General features: G+C 40.5%; 1 long non-coding RNA gene across 1 annotated transcript; it reads right to left on the reverse strand.

The window, feature by feature from the left end:
* Window positions 1-475: 475 nt before the first annotated feature.
* Window positions 476-1413, reverse strand: LOC140779534 (uncharacterized). The gene is made up of 3 exons (XR_012107366.1): window positions 1291-1413; window positions 693-1199; window positions 476-599 (listed from the first exon to the last, which is right to left on the reverse strand). It is a non-coding gene; the product is annotated as an uncharacterized lncRNA (long non-coding RNA).
* Window positions 1414-9037: the final 7624 nt, after the last annotated feature.

Raw genomic sequence — 9037 nt, forward strand, 5'->3', positions numbered from 1 at the left:
GGAGGCCCAAAGGCTTACGAGGTACTTGAGTAAGCACCAAACTAGCTTAATAGTTAGAGCTTTATTTACCATTGGAAGTTGGCGAACCCCTAGACCTTCCAAATTGTTATGTTTATAATTTGGTCCCAAGAAGTAAGATGCATGTGATGCTTTTCATTTGAATAACCCCACCAAAAGTCCCTAATAAGACTCATCAGATGATCCAAAAGAGCCTTAGGGAAAATAAAGGTTGACATAAAATAAATTAGAATTGAACTGAGAACTATCTTGATGAGGGTAAGTCAGACCCGCATGGGAAAGAAAACTTTTCCTTTCGACTCGACTAGTTTTTGTTTGAACTTGTCTGCTAGAAATTTGAAGGCTTTAACTTTTGATCTCAGCAGCAACAAAGAGTTTCCTAGGTATTTACCTTTATCTTCTAATATCTTCACCTTTAGAATGGAAAATAAGGCTACTACGTTGAGCTTCCATTTTTATTAATGTTTATGCTTGTCCAGAGAGCTTACAATGGAATACATAGTAGCCTCAAGATTAATGGGTTAGTGGATCAGCTGCATGTGCCACATTGATACCCTTGAGATGATTGCACCACATGTCATCTGAGAGAAGAATGGATAAAGTGTTAGAACCCAAGATGAATAAATAAGGTGAGAGGACAATCTTGTCAAAATCTACAGTTGAGTAGAAGTAACCATCTCATGTCCATTAATCTCCAACCCAAGAGAAGTAGAGGAAATGCAAGGCAATATGAGAGCCGAGAACTTCTCTGGGAAGCCACAACATGTGCCCAAAGGACTTTGAGAGATCCATTTTCAACAAAAAGCTTCGTTTTTACTTTTGCTAGTTTTTTGATAGGCCATCATCCCTTGGGCTAAGATCTAATTATCCAATATTTGCTTTTCAAAGAAAAAAGCATTTTGATGGCAAAATCAAAATTATGAAGGTAAGGTTTCATCCGCTGCACCAATGACTTGGAGTTAATTTTGTAAATAGTATTGTAGAGGCTGGTAGGGCAGAAGTTTGCAGACTGGTAGGGAAATCCTTCTTTGTATAAGCACAATGTTGGATCTACTGAGCTCCAAGTCCATCACACCAGAGGAGAAGCTTTATAGCACTGCTGCTTACCATCTTCATCTCAGGCCAAAGAAGTTGAAAAAATTGAGCATTTAGGCCATCTTGGCCCAGGGAGCGATCAGAACCTAAGCTCATGAGGATAGATTCCAGTTTATCATCAGGAGGAGGAGATATAAGGCTGACAGCGAATTCAAAAGGCATCTTAGGAATACTGACCACACTATCTTAGTGACAGTAGGCATAGGAGGGTTAGTTGTGGTAAAAAGTTCTTCCATGATCGTGAGTCCACTCACTGGAGCCGAGCTTGAGATGTGTGATAGCATTGCCTCTCTTATAGCCTGTTGCCATAGAATAGAAGAACCTGTTATTACGAACGCCGTAGGAGAGCCACATTGATGCAAAACAACGTTTCGATTGTAGAGTTGAGAAGAAGTAGGGAGAAATAATCAAACCCGTGGAATCCACCAATCGGGGTGTCGGAATCCGACATTAGAATCCACCAATAAGCACTTAATATGCAAAAGCTCTCAAAATATTTATTAACCCATAAAAGATGATTACAAGCCTTTATATAGGCAAAATAAAGTAAAAGAGAAAAGACAAAAATAACCCTGAAAGATGACTAGTCACAACTTTCGTTAAGCCAAAGGGCCATAAGTGCAGCCCTTTTGTGCCTACGAGAAAAAATGTGATGAAAAGTAGTGTCCCCACCAACTCTCCCGGGGTGGAAGAAACTCATCCCAGTCGAGTGGTTCTGATAGTACAACAAAATGTTAGGGTCAAGCTATTGTAACTCCTCGCGAGTGATTCACGTACAATCAGACTCTGGCCGTCCTTGCAATCAAACGAAAAAATAGTGAACCCCTCCTTCTGCAGTAGATGTTATTTGATTATCCAAAATAGCGTCTATCTTTTTCTGCGATGTAGATGGGAAAGAAGAAGTGATATGTGGCACAGCAGGAATGTCTAGACAGGTAGTAGATGTAGCATAGGGTTCGGTGGGGATGTTCATAGGTGGTTGGTAGGCTACTAGATCCTCAGTATTAAAAGTACAACTAATACTATAATCAAGGGGAATATCAACGACATAAACATTAGCACCTACATATTTCAGAACTTGGAAAGGTCCTGGACTACGGGCATGCAACTTTCGAATAGCTCCTAAAGGGAATCATTTGGGTCTGAGACAAATCATAAAATGATCTCCAATATCGAACTCCTTGGCATGTTTATGCAAGTGAGCATGTATTTTATACTGGCAATTACTTGCCTCAATTCGCCTAGTGATCTCTTGATGCAAAGAATAAATATGATGTGCAAATACTTCGGCAAACTCAAAGACTCTAGAATGAGATGATATAGGTAACATATCCGAAGGTTTGCGTGCTTTAAAACTATGAACAACTTGAAATGGGCTCATGCAAATAGACCTATTAATGGAGTCAAATTGGGCTATAGGAAGAATGACATCCCAATTTTTGTTATGATTACTCACGCGACAACGCAAAAAATTTCCAAGATATACGACCTCAGTTTGACCATTGGTTTGAGGATGATAGGCAGTAGAAAATTTTAATTTTGTGCCAACCATGTGCCATAAGGTTTTCCAAAAATAGCTCATAAAGAGAACATCCCGGTAAAAAATAATAGTTTTTGGAAGACCATATAACTTGACGATATGGGCAAAGTACAATTTGGTCACATGTGACGCATCAGAGGTCTTAGCATAAGGAATAAAATGGGCCATGTTAGGGAAGCAATCCATAACCACGAAGATTAAATCATGTTTTCCAAACGTGCGAGGCAATCCTAGAGCAAAATCCATTCTAATGCTCTACCATGGGTGATCAGGCACAGGTAATAGGGTGTAAAGTCTAGTTTTTTATTTTCTGTGCTTTGCTAACTGACAAGTCCTACATCGACCAACTAATTTTGTGACGTCACGTTTGAGACTTGGCCAATAGAATTGGCGCTCCACTTTCTCAATGGTCTTACCACATCCAAAATGACCCGATAGGCCACTGGCATGGATCTCCCAAACGAGAAAGTCATGCATGGACGTACAAGGAACACAAAGCTTGTTAGCCTTAAACAAGTAACCGTTCTAGAGGGAATAACTGTCCAAAGCTAAGTTCAAATCAGTCAACAAAGTGAGAACGATTTCACCAAAGTCCGGACAAGTTGTATAATCCTCCTTTATTTTGTCAAACCCAGTGACTTTGATACTAATGGCAGACAAAAGGCTAACTCTTTGGCTAAGCGCATCAGCCGCCTTATTCTCAACCCCGACTCTATGTTTGAGTACAAAAGTGTACTCTTGTAAGAACTCAACCTAACGAGCATGTCTCAAATTTAGTTTCTTCTAAGAATTAAGGAATCGAAGATCTTCGTGGTCGGCATAAAGCACAAATTCATGCGGAAATAAATAATGGCGCCAATAGCGTAAAGCTTGAATAACTGCATAAAATTCCTTATCGTAAGTGAAGTACTTTTGTTTGGCCTCATTTAGTTTTTCGCTGAAATAAGCAACATAATGGCATTCCTAGCTAAGAACACTACCGATCCCGATGCTTGAGGCATCACATTTTACCTCGAAAGCTTTAGAAAAGTTAGGAAAACGCATTACATGCGCTATTGTCATTTTTCTCTTGATTTCTTCAAAAGCCTTATTTGCTGCCTTACTCCAATGAAAATCTCCTTTCTTCAAGCAAGCAGTGATCGACAACATGATAGTACTAAACCCTCGAATGAAGCATCGATAAAAAGTAGCAAGGCCATGAAAGCTATGCACATCATGAATTTTTCGTGGTTCCGGCCAATCAACAATTGCCTTGATCTTTTCAGGGTTGGCGTAGACTCCTTCTGAAGTAACCACAAATCCTAAGAAGATAACTTGATCGACAAGAAAAGAACACTTCTGCCTATTGCCATAGAGTTGAGCAACATGAAGCACTAGACAGACTTGACGCAAATGGTCCAAATGAAGCTCTTTTGATCGACTATAAATCAAAATGTCATCAAAATACACCACAAGAAATTTTCCCATGAATGGGTGAAGCACTTGTGTCATAACACGCATGAAAGTGCTTGGGGCATTTGATAAACCAAAAGGCATTACCAACCATTCATACAACCCGTCTTTCGCTTTAAAAGCAGTTTTCCATTCATCGCCTAGGCGAATTCGAATTTAGTGATAACCACTTTTAAGATCAATCTTACAGAAAATCAAAGCTCCCACCATCATATCAAGCATGTCATCAAGTTGTAGAATAGAAAAACAATATTTGACTATTATTCTATTGATGGTTCGACTATCGACATACATACGCCAAGACCCATCCTTCTTTGGCGTGAGCAAGGTAGGCACAACATAAGGGCTTAGGCTCTCGCAAATGAAACCCTTCATAAGAAATTCATTTACCTAATGTTGCAGTTCAGCATGTTCTTTGGGGCTCATTCGATAGTATGGCAAGTTTGAGAGAAAAGCTTCAGGGACCAAGTCAATTGCATGTTAGATATTGTGCAAAGGAGGCAATTGATCCGGTAAATTATCCGGGAACACATCTTGAAATTCATTTAGTATAGGAGCAATTTTGTTAGATGATGGAGTGAGGGTAGTGCTCCCAACTTTATGAGCCACCAAGGCAAACACAATACGGCTTGCTTCCTTTTCAAATTCTTCAGAATTTATTATGTGCAAACCCTTTTTACTTGGAGCATATTTTTTGTTATCTTTATTTATTATTTTAGGGCGCATAGAATTTATCTTAATCTTTTTGCCTTCAAAAGTGAAGGAGCACAAATTGGAACACCCAAAAATAATTACATCATGATCAAATAACCAAGGGCGGCCCAAAATGATATACCCTACATCTATTGGCACAATGTCACACCACACATCTTCCTTATAAGAAAGGAATATGATAGGAACAAGGCATCTCTCATTTATAGCAATGGAAGAATCATTGACCCAAGATACCATATAAGGATTCAGTGTAGATTTTAACGCCAAGCGAGATACAACGCTAGAAGAGACAGCATTAATACAACTCCTACTGTCGATGATGACTTGGTACCACATTTAATGTAAGTGTGGAATATTGCATTCCTTCGCCAATCATCGATCTCCCTGGGTTACGTCAAAGCGCAATGAACGACACCAATAGTATGGTCTCCATAACCATGATCTTTGTCACTATCTTGGACATCATCAGGGTCAGGTTCATAAACTTGTTCATTGAGCTCGCCTTCCCTGGTAGTGTCATCCTATTCCCCAAGATAAAAGGCCTTTCGAGGACAGTTTGAGGCTACATGATCAACTTGTCTGTATTTGTAATATCGACGGGGGTCATTAACAAGTGCAATTTCATGTAGGGGCCCCTTTCCTTTGTCAGGTTTGGCAGGTGCGGCAGTTTGAGTAGTTTTGATAGGTACCGATAGTGGTGGAGCTTTTATGCCAACAAGTGCGTAACTGGGAGGGGTGCGCCCAATTGGTCGCCTAGGCAATTGTTGCCTATTAACCATCTCGTAGTTCAACGTAAGAGTGTAAGCCTAATCCAAGAAGGTAACCTCCCGGAAAACTCTCTTCGAATGTCGTCGTTAAGGCCACACCTAAGATGACTCAGTGTCAATTTCTTATCTTCCACAACATTACACCTCAACATGTATTCCTCAAATTGGGACATAATCGCTCACAGGCTTATTTCCTTGTCTAAAATTATTCCATTGATCCAAAAGGTCACCAAGATAAATGTGGCAAATATTTTTCTTTTAATTTTTCTTTTATTTCATGCCAATGAATTATGGGAGATTGGTTTCGTCACACTATACTTTGCCAAAATAGTTTGGCTCGGCCGACTAGTTTCATTTGGGCAAATCTAACGCATTGGTTTTCTGGTAGATCATACTACTCAGAGAAGTAGTCCATCTCACAGAGCCAGTCAGTAAATACAGCAAGATCTAAGCGACCATCAAAAGTTGGGGCATCCACCTTAATATTTTTTATAATTTGATCTTCATGGTTTTAAAATTCTCTAAAAACGATATTACCTCTGAACCCCCTGTTATTGTGAAAATCAAATGTATCTTCACGATAATTTTGCCTATGGTGAGGTTAGTATGAGGTCTGTCGATCGGTCTGGACATTAGGAGCGGCATGCGTAGCACACGTGTTGGACACACCAACGTCACTCCTGGTCTCATATTGGTCACGACCCATCTCAATAGCCTCAAGACGAGTATTGAAGTCGTCCAATATGGTCGTAATGGCTTCAATGGACTCTTGTAAAAATTGATGAAAATCTTCCATGGTATTAGGTTCCATAACAGACTGGGATGATGGGTGAGGGACTCTCCTACTATTACGAAGGTACATATAATGTGTCTCTACCACTAAAGAAATAAATGCAATAAAAGAATTATGATATGCAAGTTACGAGATCACAGCGAACAATAAGGGAGTAATAACTAGAATTACTTACAGCCACTTATGAAGTTATCAGTAAGAGCCAGTCAGACTCAGCAGAAAAATTACAAACCAATGGTACAAGCCCCCAAGATCGAGACAGGGACTGCAAATATGTCAAGATTTTCCCTCTAACCTAGCTAGTTCTATAGTTAATATTAATTATTTTATTATTTTTTTAACAAGCAAAAAGAAGTAGATAGGCAATAGCAGGCTCAAGCGCTTGTCAAAATAAAACAAATGAATTAAGCAATATAAATAGGTAGGCAATAGCAGGCAATAACAGCTTCAATATGGTTATGATCCACACCAACACAAAGACAATTGCTATTTTAAGACTAACAAATAATAGTAAAGAAAGGATGGATGTTACCGACTGTCGTACGTCGACTGAAGATGGCCGTCGTGACAATGGTGGTCGTAATCTGACAACAACAATTGTGGCGACGACTATGGTGGCAGGGATAGCGACGACTGCGATAGCAGCGGTGGCAGTAGGGGGCTGCAAGATTGACAGTGGCAGACACAGCGTCGGTAGTGGAGACTGCAACGACGGTAGTGACAGGACCGCGCAGGGGCAAGAGCGACGACGGTGGAGGTAGGGGCTGCAAGAATGGTAGTGACAACTGTAACAGTGGTAGTGTTTGTAGGGACGGTAGTGGCAGGACCACGCAGGGGCTGCAGCGATGGTAGTAGTAGCGCGACGACGATGGTAGTGGAGATGGGCTGCGGTAGGGGCGGTGGAAGCGACACTAGTGGTTGCAGCAGCAAAGATAACTACGGATGGGTGGCTGCGATAGGAAATTGCAGCAGCGGGTGGCTGCGACAGAGGTGGCCATGGTAGAGGCTGTAGTGGCGGGGAGCAGCAGCATGGGAGGCTTCGGCGAGGTGTAGTGGTACGAATGGCTGTAACGGCGGGTGGCTACAGTAGGGAGTGTAGCGGCGGGGAGGTGCTATAGCGGCAGCGATAGGCACTAGTAGTGGTGAAGATGGTGGCACGGCAGAGCAAGGGCCATGGAAATCGACGGCTGCGGCATTGTCCGTGGAGGTCAGCAGCAGCGTCGGCGAATAGAGGAAGATGGGATGACGGATGTGAGTGACGACTGGGGGTAAAGAGGAGGAAGATGACGATGAGCTTGGATCGGGATGGTTCAGTTGGAGGAGTTTGGGTTTAGTTAGGTGGGTGTGGGTTGTGGGTAAACGGGTCAGATTTGGGTAGGTTTCTACCGATTCACTAAGGCTAAAAGATGGGAGAGGTTAGGCTGGTGGGCTTAGTTGGTTAGTGGGCTTTGGGTTTTAGATTGATGAGAGGTTTAGGTTAGTGGGTTAATGGGTTTATGTTTTGGGTAGGTTGGGATTAAGTTAGAAAGGTAGATAAAATAGGTATTAATCCTAAAATTATGGGAACTAATTCCAAAATTATGGAAACTACTCCATAAAATTGTGGAAACTAATTCCCAAAACCATTGAAACTACTCCCTAAAATTGTTGAAACTAATCCCCAAAATTATGGAAATTAATCCTAAAATTATGGAAACTAATTTCCCAAAATTAAGGAAAGATAAATAAAGAAAAAAATTATCTTCTAAATCTGAATTTCTAAATTTCAAAAGTTTTGAAATTTAAAATTAAAGATAAAGATGAAAAAAATAAACTAAAATTTGAAATTTGATTTTTTTTCAGAGACGCTCACTCTTTCTTCTTTTTTTCAACAGAGATGCTCTTTCTTTTTCTTTTTCTTCTTTTTTGGGGGGGATCTAAAAAGGAGAAAGAAAATCTATTGAATAAAGCTTACTTGTGATGATCTCATTATGTGGAGATTTGGTAATGGTAATGGTTTATTCTTTTCCACGTTGAGGGTGATCTTCTCGCGTAACTTGGATCCAGATCTTAATGTTATCGAGGGGCGGATCTCGTAGCGATCTGGTGTTCGTGGAGCGATTGATCTGACGAAGAAAAGACTTGGTGCAGTGTAGAATCTAGGCGGTGGAGCGTCCATAAACTAAAAAATGATCAGCTCTAATACCAAAGCTAATGCAGGACAACGTCTCGATTGCAAAGTTGAGAAGAAGTAGGGATAAACGATTAAACCCGTGGAATCCACCAATCTAGGTGTTGGAATCCATCGACGTTGGTATCCACCAACAAACACTATATGCAAAAGCTCTCAAAATATTCATTAACCCATAAAAGATGATTACAAGCCTTTATATAGGCAAAATTAATTAAAAGACAAAAGATGAAAATAGCCCTAAAAGGTGACTAGTCACAACCCTCGTTTAAGCCAAAGGGCCACAAGTGCAGCCCTTTTGTGCCTAAGAAAATAAACGTGATGAAAAGTGGTATCCCTACCACACCTAACTCCTGACTTCTAATACCAAGATCTCTTGAAGGAGAAGGTTTTCATGAGCACTTCTAAGAGATATCTTTCAAATCTAGTCTTTCTTCATATTTGCCTTAGCTTAGATATGCAAGATGCATCCTTGACCTTGCAGATTT

This window comes from Typha angustifolia, chromosome 15 (genome assembly GCF_048772165.1).
Source record: "Typha angustifolia cultivar Huaian chromosome 15, ASM4877216v1, whole genome shotgun sequence".
NCBI classification, from domain to species: Eukaryota; Viridiplantae; Streptophyta; class Magnoliopsida; order Poales; family Typhaceae; genus Typha; species Typha angustifolia.